Here is an 11,630-nt window from a genome sequence, read left to right as displayed (position 1 = left end):
TGAAAATATAACATTTCATTTTATGGAAAAGATCTGGAGAAAGCCCGTTCTTGGTGACAGCTTGATGTCATTTTTTTTGTTTCAATGGTGTGTGCGCCAGTCTCCTTTCCTCAATTTTGAACTGTGTTTAAAATATTGTAATAAAAGGCATTCTCCATTAGGACTTCATACATAGATTGAAGGAAAAATTGCAATTGATTAAACCACAAAGGTCAATTCATTTCAGGGTTATGAAGAGACATTCTGATGTTGTGATATGTTGAGAAACAAATTGTACATCCTCGATGAAATACTGCCTTCTATTGTATCTTTTCAAATTTGTTAAATAAATAAAATAAATCTGGACACGGACACTGCTGAGAGTTACGTAGAAACAGGATATTTCCTGTTTCTACGTAACTCTTGTGCTGCCCATTTAAAAATAAAAGATGTCCAAAATGTAATGTTGTGTTTTCCATTTCTTCCATTTCTGAATGTTTGGTTTCATGAAAGAGTGGAATGGTTTACAGCTGGAAACCAGGCTGGTTATAGCTAGATAAGAAAAATGATTTTGGATTTTGTTTAGCTAGTAGAAAAAGCAGCACAGAAAACACAAATGCCAGGTCTGATTTCTGATTAAGTGAATAGCCAAGAGTAGACCGCCAAAGCAAGCCTTCCACTGGCAAATAATCTTGACATAATCAGAGATTTGATTCGATTCAATTCAATTTATATACTGCTAATTCAAATATTGCATGGTAAAGACCCCAACAGGCAGACAACCCCTATAAGCAAGCACTTGGCGACAGCAGGAAGGAAAAAAAATCCCTTTTAACAGGAAGGAAGACAGGAAGGAATGACAGGGGAGGGCAGCCATCTGCCATGACTGGTTGGTGGTGAGGGCAAAGAGAAACACCAAGGTCAGAAGAAGCGCACCACTGCCATCTCTCTGAGCTCTGAATATTCTTGATTAGTTTGTTAATTGATTTGCAATTAGTTTAGTAGTTTATTGTTGTTGTTGTTGTTGTTTTTTTTTAAGAGATCATCTGCAGAGTCATTTCAGATATGCCAGCAGCTGAACAGTGATTCAATAAATCGTAGGTTATTAGCAGTTTTTTTTCTTTTTCTTTTTTTCATCCAAATTACCCACATCTCATTTTCAACTGCCCACACATAAGAGGCTAGATCTGGCCCTGGCTGAAAAAGAAATTACAATTATAATAAGTGTGGGAGACAGGATCAAAAAGAGCAACAAAATAGTAAGTCCACAGAGAGGTACTTCATGTTCCATGTTTATACAGTATAGTATTGCATTTTCTAAGGCAGTATCTATTTGAATGACAATCAAACAATCAGGAAACTGTGTTTAAGAAAGAACATTTTGGCTCCCCTGCACCGCCTTCTCCTGCTAAAATTAACCTCTTCCCACAGTCTGCCATTCCACCCAAAGATTACAGCCATCTGTGTCTCACATGTTCTGTTCAAAGGCTTGCTTGAGGAGTATAACATGTCTGAAACGTCACGGGCATCCTTAGCTCTTCCTGAGATTTAGCTTTAAGGGGTCCTGATAGTTCTCACGTGTCCTATAAAGCGGCCTGTGGTGCGCGGGTGAACGGTGGCCTGCTGCATCTGTAATTTTAAGATGCTCAGGGAAAGGTGGATTTGGTCACTTCATGGTGTTCAGTTCCTCTCTATTCTAAACAGGGGAGGCGGAAACAATTAGACAGACATATTTCAAAATAGGAACAAGATGCCAGCCATCTGTTTACCAGAAACCTGCACATATCTTGAACATCATCTCTGCAGACCAAGCATGGAAATAAACAGTACTGTTTATTTCATCCAGCAGAGCTACACCCATAAACAATAATGACCTTTGACCTTGCTCACTGGCATTTGGTATACTTTTCTGTTTTTTGACCCCGCTGGTGGGTTAGTGAGAAGGAAACCTGTTGCACACATCTATATGACACATGATTGGAGACAGAAAAATCAAGCAGCAGAATGTAAGAGTGAATGGTTCCTTATCTCATTGTGTTAGCCCTGTGACAGTCACGTGGCTTGTCCAAAGTGTACCCTGCTTCTCACCTGAAGGCAGCTGGGATAGGCTTCCCCTGTGACCCAGATAAGGATAAATGGATAGATGGATGTAGCTGATGCTGATTATCTGACCCGAAGTCCAGTGCACAAAGTTAAAATTGGGACAAAAAGAAGACTTCAACTATTTTATTATATTATATATTAGAGTGATCCTTAAATCCATCTCAGACTCTGCATCACAGCACAGGCATCCTCACCATTCTGAAAAGCCCTTATATTACCACATATCCACTGACTCATGTGAATAGATTCTTCTATCAAGTTTGCTCAGCTACGCTGCTTCTAAGTGTTTTAACCTTCTAAGGCACATGGGTGTATTTCTAAATATACATATGGATGGTTATGTTCAAAAAGCAAGCTCGGGCTGATGATCTCCTGGCCATGACTCAGTTTCCCTCAGTGCCCCAGTATGAGGCTAAGACCATTCATCATGTCAATAGGGAGCCTTTCATAGGGGTGAAAAATCAGAGGCCCTGCGGTGGAGGAGGACAGACTATGAGTCAATTCCCGCTTGGTGCTGCCCAGGCCAGGGCTTTCCAGCTAATGACCCTAACATGTGGGCTTTTCAAAACAAACTTGTTTTAAGTTCTCTGTACGGCATAGCAGACATATTGTAAAAATTTATTTAAAGCTAAATCTGAGACTTAAATGTCAGTGGGGGGGATTTATCTTCATGGATAAGAGCTGTAAACTTGAAACCCAGTTAAGATACAAAAATAAGGACTTGAGACAAGAAAGAAATAAACCTTGAAATGTCAGATTTTGATTTCCACAGAGCCACAGATTTTGAATATTTTGTTGATTTTTGCTTCTTTTCTTGGATGAGTGGACAGATGCACACCAGGACTTAATGCTATAACTGTGTGGTTACTAACAAGTGTCAGTATACATATAAAATAAACCCAAAGGGGCTTCACAAATAATAAAAACTACACTGGAACTTGAGGCATTGAGTTGCTGTTGCTATATTTTATTGTTGTTCTATTAAAAATTCTTTAGATTGTACAGTCTGAGAAACATCACCAAAACAAATACAAATCATAAATTGAAATAAACAAATGCACTCATAATCAGGGGCTCTGGCTCAGGAGATGGAGCAGGTCATCTGCCCTGTTGTCTTCACTGCAGTGTAGCTGTTGGAGAAAAAGCTTAGGCACTGAAAAAGTGTTTGTATGAATGTGTGTGTGAATGAGGCATATTGTAAAGAGTGCATAAGTGGAAAGGAAAAGTGCTATATAAGAGCCAGTCTGTTTATTCTGTAAAGCAGCTGAAACTAAACTGATTTTCAAACAGAAGTTTCAACCTACAAAACTAATGGAAAATGGAGCTATAGTATCTCTAGTGAAAACACCAAAAAGACTAACTGCTGTTAAAAACTGAAATAACTGCAAGCTTACAAACATGAGAAAACTAGAGGGTTTCTGCATGAAAGGCAAATTGAGCAGGTTTGTTGACAAAGGCAAACAGTGCAAAAAACATTTTGTCACGTGGGCAGAGAATCTATTAAAAAAAACATTCAAAACAGTCAGTTTTGTCCTTATCCACAATTATCCAGCTAAAATTTAGGGCTGCAGGACTTTTGAGTCTTTGAGTATTTGCTTCTCTTGATTAAATAAATAATTAATTAAATAAATAAAATGAACTAAAAATGAGGGGGTCAGGGGTTAGGGTTGGATTCATTGCCAATGATGACTTAGACCTCGGGGTTTAAGAAAAGGAGCTCATCAAATACATGATATTTATCATATTTGGCAACACAATGCTGTTAAATTGCAAGCAGCAGGAAACTGGCGCTGATGCCGCTTCCAATGCAGATAAATTAAAGAGCCAGTTGCAATGAGCCCCAAACCCAAACTCAGCGGGTCAAAGCACATTCCTGCACCGCATTCGTTTTATATGAAGACGAGGGAAAGAATGTTGCCTGATTCATCCTGGGTGCGGGAGCAATACGCCAAGACCACACTGTATCCCAAATTATTTCCATGTGAAGTTTCTGTTATTGCTATGCTAATGGCTTCAGCGCAGTGATACACTGGGAATGTGTGAAGAGAGCTTGGGCTCACTGACAAGGGGATCCCAGAAGAAAGAGGAAGGCATTTGCATCATATTCAGTTGCTTTTGTTCGATCTGCCATTTGTGTTACAAACTGAAATTTCCCTTTGTCATTCACTGCTGAAGTAGTTTTTTATTCTCATGTTGAAATATGTTGGAATTTTAAGCATTTCTGTGTGGAAATTAAATCATCGTGGCCGTGGATAGAACCAGGAAGGAGCAAAGAAAGAAGAATATAAACATGGAACAAACAAACAAAAAATAGAGGTTCATTTACACAAAACAAGCTAAACTGCATCTGTAGGTGATGATGATATTAACTATACTATTGTACTGTATGAAATATGTGAAAATGAGCTATATGAGTTATATCTGCACTCAGGAGTCTTGTTAGTTATATTGCCACACAGACTGGATAATGACTTACAGACCTCACTCTTGGAGGAGTAATGGGGCTGCTAACCTTGAATACAAGCCACTAAGCCATACACATGCATACACACAACATGTCTAAATCCAAACACATATCAAAATAGATGTCCCATGCCTTGTGGAAGGAAATAGCAGCTATAATAGACCACAGATGAGGTTGATTATGAAAATCTGTCTATGTTGCACAGTAAAGCGATCCAGGCTGGACACCGGATGTTTTTCTTGGATTGTAAGGTCAATCACGGTTTATAGGCATCTTTAATAAGACTGCAAATGTGTTAAGCCTCAAAGATTGTTCAGACTTGGATCATTCTTACTCAGGAGGAAATGTCTTTCTCCCCAAGTTTCATCTAATAATTCCACATTGTTTGGATAAATTACAGTATGAGCCTCTTTAAAACATAAAGAACTTTTTATTGGTTTCCTCATTTAATTGTGTTTACTTTATTCAGTATGGCCAACAATTTTCATTTTCAACATCACTCTTTGTTCCCACTAACTAATATCAGTAAAGGTAACCTGGAATCAGTCACGTGCCTGACTTGTGAGTGCAGAGATTACAGAGTGCAAAACTGTGTTATCATGTTGCTATTTCAAGGTCTAGAAAACGTACGTTAAAACTGTAAGCATTTAAATCTTTACATTTAAATTTTTATTGTTCCATAACAAGGTTACTGCAAGCAGCCTATTACGCTCCATAGTTGTGTGCAACCTTCAGTGGCAACAGAAAGCACACTCAATGGAAAGGATGGAGGATGTCTGGTTATATTGTTATGGACCCATAAAGATCAGAGTATAGAGAGGTTGGGGTTCTTGGTTGATGAAATGTTGGACTTGAGAGGCAGCAATTTTCACACACCTAGAATAATTTCTCCTCATTTTAGACAAATAGTGTCTTTCTGTTTTAGTCATGAACAATATAAAAACCTTAACTTCATGTTTATTATTGTAAATATGACTACAAGGTCACATGTTGTAACACAAAAGACAATCTTTGCAATCGTCAAAGTCACCAAATTAATTCAATTTTACATAGTTGCAAATCACAGCAATAGATGCATTAAGGCAAACAAAAGACCCTACAGTAATACAGAGACTGGCAACAGTGGGGAGGAAAAACTCTGCTCTAACAGGAAGAAACTTCCATACACTCATTTCTGACTGTTCACATGTTACACAGCTCCTAATTATGAGAACCAGGGTAAGGATGGAGCAACCATCTGCTGCTACCAGATGGGGGGTGAGCAGTGGGAGAATCAGAATTAAATCATTGATGTCCACGACAACAACTAGCTAAAAAAAGGAGCATACTTTGTCAGAGAATACAACAGTAGATCACAGATTTACTGTACAATTTATAAGGAGGAAGCTCTCAGCCTCTCTCTCCCTGTCCAAACCAGGACCGAAACCAAGAATGCGTCAATTTGAATATCAGATTTTTTTTTCTCTTAGTCAGAGCATTAAAACTGCAGATCATGGTCAGCCTGGCAGGGGAAAAGCCTCCCTGAGCTGGCGTGGCTGAGGGCACAGCTATCGGCCTGAGAAACGCCAAGCTAACAGTTTAAGCCGCATGTCAAACACACTATAAGCTTCTTGTGAGATGAAGAAAAAAATGGAGTAAGCCATGTGTTGGAAGCAGTAACTGGCTTTTACTCTGAGAACTTTTTGGCAAGCTCCATGTTGTGGCTGTAAAAGCAGAAAAGAAACCCACGTACTTTAAAAGTCCAATAATACCTCCTTTTTCCTCAACAATGCCCACTATCAGTAAGCATACTTTAATTTCCTCTAACTCCTCCACATACCTCTAAACTCATTGTGGCCTGAGGCTGAAGGATTTTGGATTATATACACTTTTTTCTTAGATGCATGTCAGGCAGCTGTTAATTTGGCAGCAATTATAGTACATTAGACTTGCTTTTAATGACTTGAAACCAACTTCCTAAAAGGACACTGATATAGCCTCAAATTTATAGGATGTATACTGACAGCAATGTTGAAAAATACTAGATTCTCAATTCTGAACACATTTAGTCCTAAAGAATTCAAGAGTTCAACTAGGCTAACAACACAGACAGTCTGAAAGAGAAAATATGTAAACCACTTTTTTAGAAGTAACTCACTAAATGAATACACCAAAACCTATTTTGAAGGAACGTACAATACAATAACACTTCTTTGACATATGCTGTTTGACTGCTCCACTTGTCCTACTCCCTGGACAGAGTAGTTGTACACTACAAATCACAAGTTTATTAGCTCCAGAGCTGAGCAATGCTCGAATTCACAAACAAAAACTTAGCAGAAGCAGCCCTATTCTTCCCCAACAGCAGGGAAAATCCAAACAGATTCTGAATTAAAAACTTGCTACCTACACAGATTTCTAAAGACAATACACAGAGTTAAGCTCAGTCCCACCGGAAGCCAAAGAGGTGATGAGATGGAACATATCAAAGAATTTTACAACAAATCTCAGCAGCTCCCTTATGTTGAGGTGGATAACTGGTAGACATGTCTTTGGCAGTAATATTACAGTGCACAAAAATGTATGGTCGTGCACATTTGTGTTATATAGATAAAATTATTGGGCTACACTTCTTAATCTCTGAATTCAGGGTTTTTTTTTTCAGTCCCTTTGCCACAGATGTATAAAATCAAGCACCTAGTCATGCAGTCTCCCTTTACAAATCTTTGCAAGTGATTTAGAGAAGTTGCTGAATTTCAGTGTGGGGATGTAATGCCACCATTGCAACAAACTGGTTGGTGAGATTTCTTCCCTCCTAGATATTACAAAATGAACTGTAATTAACATGTTAGGGAATCACAGCAACTCAGCCACAAAGTGTCAGACCATGTAAAGTTAGACCAGAATAACCCAGTGCATACAAGTCAACAACACTCTGCTAACTCAATAAGTACAGATTTCCAAACCTCTGCTGGCTTGATCATCAGTAAAAAAAAACTGTTCACTGAGAGCTTCATGACATGGTTTTACATGGCTGTGAGGCTCCTGTAGTAAACTAGTACTTTTCTCTATAGTGTGCCTGTAGATAAATCCGATCTGGCACTCTTTCTGCTTTAAAATACTGTACAGGGTAGAGCAAGCAATATATTTGAACGTGAATAGAGAATATTATGTTTACTACTGAGGCGGCACCTCAATGATTTTAATCTGCATGCGAAGGGAACATAGTCCTCTGTGTGGGTAAGTCTATAATGTTTGAATAGTGCATTCCACAGTCAGGCTTTAGAATAACATTGCCTTCATGCACAGCTACTGCTACAAATATTTCCAAATGCCTCATCAGCTACAGATCCAGAACATTTAAGCTTTCATGCACAAACTGTACCTGTACAATCACATATAGGACATGCAAGAGTTCACAATCATGTACAATCATATTTGCAGCTTATATGGAATACACACACACACGCACACTTTATTCATGTTTAAGTAATTTGTATTTTCTTAGATGATCTCTAGATTATTGGTAATAAAGCATATATGGTCATGTTTTAATGATGACAGGACAGGATAGAATGCTAGAGAGTTTATTTCCATAATTCACAGTTTTAAAGTAGTCCCTATTTATTTTATTGTGGGCCTTTGTGCAAAACATCAGTTTATCTATTGTCTGAAACAAGCCACTTTCACTCCTCTGCTTTAAGGCAAGGGTTCGTCTGATTGGCTGCCCCTCATAAACAAAACACCTGGACAGCAGATGGGGCTGTGGTGCTCACAACCAGAACTTTGTATCTGAGATGACCATATAAGTATATATTTCTTTTCATATCTTATACCTTGTAATATAAAGTAATATATAATCAAACCCAAAAGCATAAAAAACAGTCTGAAATTAAGCCTTTGTGCTCACAGAGATTATTTGTACATTTTTGCATACTTGTACATCTAATGTAAAAAAAAGAGAGAGAAAGAAAACTATGTCTCATTTTCCATTTCTGATCTTCTCTGACAGCTTGGTACAAGACTCACTAACATGAAAAGTCAAATCTCTTTTCTTTATCTCCATCTGCGGTATGTGGAGAACTTGATCCCTGGTTATAGCAATGGTTATAGACCATTCTGCACATCAGAGATCCAGATTGTAAAAACCTGAGCTGAAACAAACTATTGCTATTGTTTTCCATCACAAGTACCCCAAGTACCCCTACATATCCCTTCAAAGACCGTATGAAACAGTTAGAATGGAAATACCTGCATTCAATACAGGGGGAATTAAGAGCCATCAACTTCTTCTGCTAAAATAAGTTCTAAATTTATTTTGAAAAACATATCCAGTTAGAACTCATTGTCTGAGGAACTAGAGAGAGGTATTAACATCATGTCTGGATGACAGTGTCCTGGGGCCTTGGCAAATCTGGTGGTCAAGTTTACTTTGGGGAGGATTAAGGACGAAAATGTTTGCTCAAGCCAAAATTTCTCTAGCGTCTTCGCCCGCCCCAGTCGGTGTCTCCTTGTGCCAGTTCCCCCTGAGGCTAGCAGCTTAGATGACCACTGGGCACCAAAACATCGCTCATGTCTGGAGTTGGATGAATAGAACCCTAATACTAGGTTGAGGATCCCATAAAAGATCAGATCATAGGCAGACCTAAACTAGCCGGGGCCCTATCATTAGAAATGCAGACGCACCTGTACAAACATGCACACTTTTGAACACACACCCACATCATGGCCTTAAAGAGGTCAACATCCAAAACTAAATGTTTAGCAAGTAGCACACTGTAGCTCCACTGTGGATCCTGGTATTTTTTCTTAACTTTGACACTGGCAGCAATGAGCAAAAGGAACATGGTGTGTATCACTATGGTTCTATTTTATTTAGTGTGCTCATAATCATTTCAACTATTTTAATGCTGAAGAAAAAAAAAAATGCTATAATAACCTTGCTGGGTAGTAATGTTATACAGCCAGGGCAGATAAAATAGATTATAAAGGGGACAAATGGCAGATATTTTGTTGGCTTCTTTTTTCTGGGTGTGTTTGATGCTGCTGTACTGAATGTGTGTATGAATGAAACTTGTTATAAAAGTGCCTTGAGTGCTCAGATTGATTAAAAAGCAAGTACGGTTTACTATTTACTTGGAAAGGTGATGAAACCTTCTGAGTAGTGGCCAGCCTATCAAAATTTCTCCAAGACCACATCAAGGACTCATCCAGGAGGTCACCAAAGGTCCCAGAACAACATCTTAAGAACTGCAGGCCTCACTTTCCTCATTTAAGGTCAGTGTTCATGATTCAAGAACACAAAGGCTCATCTCACATTTACCAAAAACATTTTGATGATCCCCAATACTTTTGGGAAAACACTCTGTGGAATGACAAAATAAAAATGTGAACTTTTGAGATGATTTGAGTACTGTTACATTTGGTAAAAACATAACAGAGCTTTTCATAAACATAACAACAACAGTCAAACATGGTGGTGATAGTGTGATGGTCTGGACATGGAGGATTTGGCGTGATTAATGGAACCATGAATTATTTTCTCTACCAGAAGATCCTGAAGGAGAATGTCTGACCATCATTTCGCTGCGGATGCAGCGGGTACCTATCGCACCTGGTGCATCCGCAAAGCCACTAGCATTGTCGAGCAGCCCTCACACAGGCTCTTCATCCTGCTGCCTTCTGGCAAGAGGTGCCGAAGCATTCGGGCCCTCACTGCCAGACCGTAAAACAGTTTTTTTACCCAAGCCGTCAGACTCCTGAACACTCAGTGAATGGACACACACACACACACACACACACACACACACACACACTCACACACGTCACTACATCAAGCACTTTTCGCACAGTGTTCAGTCTCTGCACATTTCTCTTGCACTGTTGCGTCTGCACTGTCTCGTGTCTGTATCGTTCTGTTCTGTCTGGTGTTGCACTGTCTTCGTTTTTGTTTGTCTTTTTGCAATTTCTGCACTTTATGTAGTCCTGTGTTGATTATCTGTTATGTTATATGTAGCACCATGGTCTTGGGGGAACGTTGTCTCGTCTCACTGTGTAATTCACCACTGCACATGGTTGGAATGACAATAAAGCCACTTAACTTGATTTGACTTGAAGCACACTTAGTTTATGCAGTTGGACAATGATCTGAAACACACCAGCCAGTCTTCCTATGAATGGCTAAAATAAATAAATAAATAAATGAAAGTTTTGTGGTGGCCTGGTAAAAGCCTGGACTGTCATCTAGTTGAGTTGCTTTGATGAGATCCTAAACAGGCAAGTTTATGCTTGAAAACCCTCCAACATATATCACTCTCCAATTATATCAATTCTGCCAAGAAGAGTGGACCAAATTCCTTCACAACAATGTGAGAGCCTGATAAAGACATATCTATTACTTGGTGCTAAAGCTGGTTCTACCGGCTACTGAATCATACATATGGAGTGTACTTAGTTTTTCACAGGACTTCATAGGATAAATAAAGGATAGATTCTGCCAACAACTCTAACTGGTTGCATGGAAAAAATAAAAAACTAATCTGAAAACATTTTTATCTTGGCCTTTGATCATTTCATTCAAGTCTGTTAAGTGTTAGAGACCACACTAGATGCTTCTGCATGGGCCCATTAACAAGCTTTCAAAGGATAATATTAGATCCTTATGCAAGATCTGAGTATGAGAAAACAAAAAGAGGAGGGACAGATGAAAAGTGTGTATAATAGAATAATCATTGTCAGTTGCATATTTCCAAGCTAAAGGCTTAAAACATTATTTCACACTGGTCTCATGTGTCTCTCTTTGCAAGCACATTTTGAACATGATCACAGACAAACTGGGTGTAATTATAACATGATAAATAAATATGCAGTCTGGTTTTTATTAGATGCTGCATTAAGAGTTCAGAACAAAGCTTCAAATAGTCTGCAAAAAACACAAAAATTCCAAAACAGAGCCGAGCTAAGCTTTCCCAAGTGTCCCATACTTTGAACGCTTTGTCATGTATCCAACAGCCCCATTGTGGAGTAGAGAGGCAGACAGTCTGTGCTGTAATAATGTTGACATTTCACAGAGACAACAGGGGTGCAAGTGCTACAGTCACTGTTC

Source organism: Simochromis diagramma, unplaced genomic scaffold (genome assembly GCF_900408965.1).
Source record: "Simochromis diagramma unplaced genomic scaffold, fSimDia1.1 OVJJ01000514.1, whole genome shotgun sequence".
Lineage (NCBI taxonomy): Eukaryota > Metazoa > Chordata > Actinopteri > Cichliformes > Cichlidae > Simochromis > Simochromis diagramma.
This window is presented reverse-complemented; position numbering follows the sequence as displayed.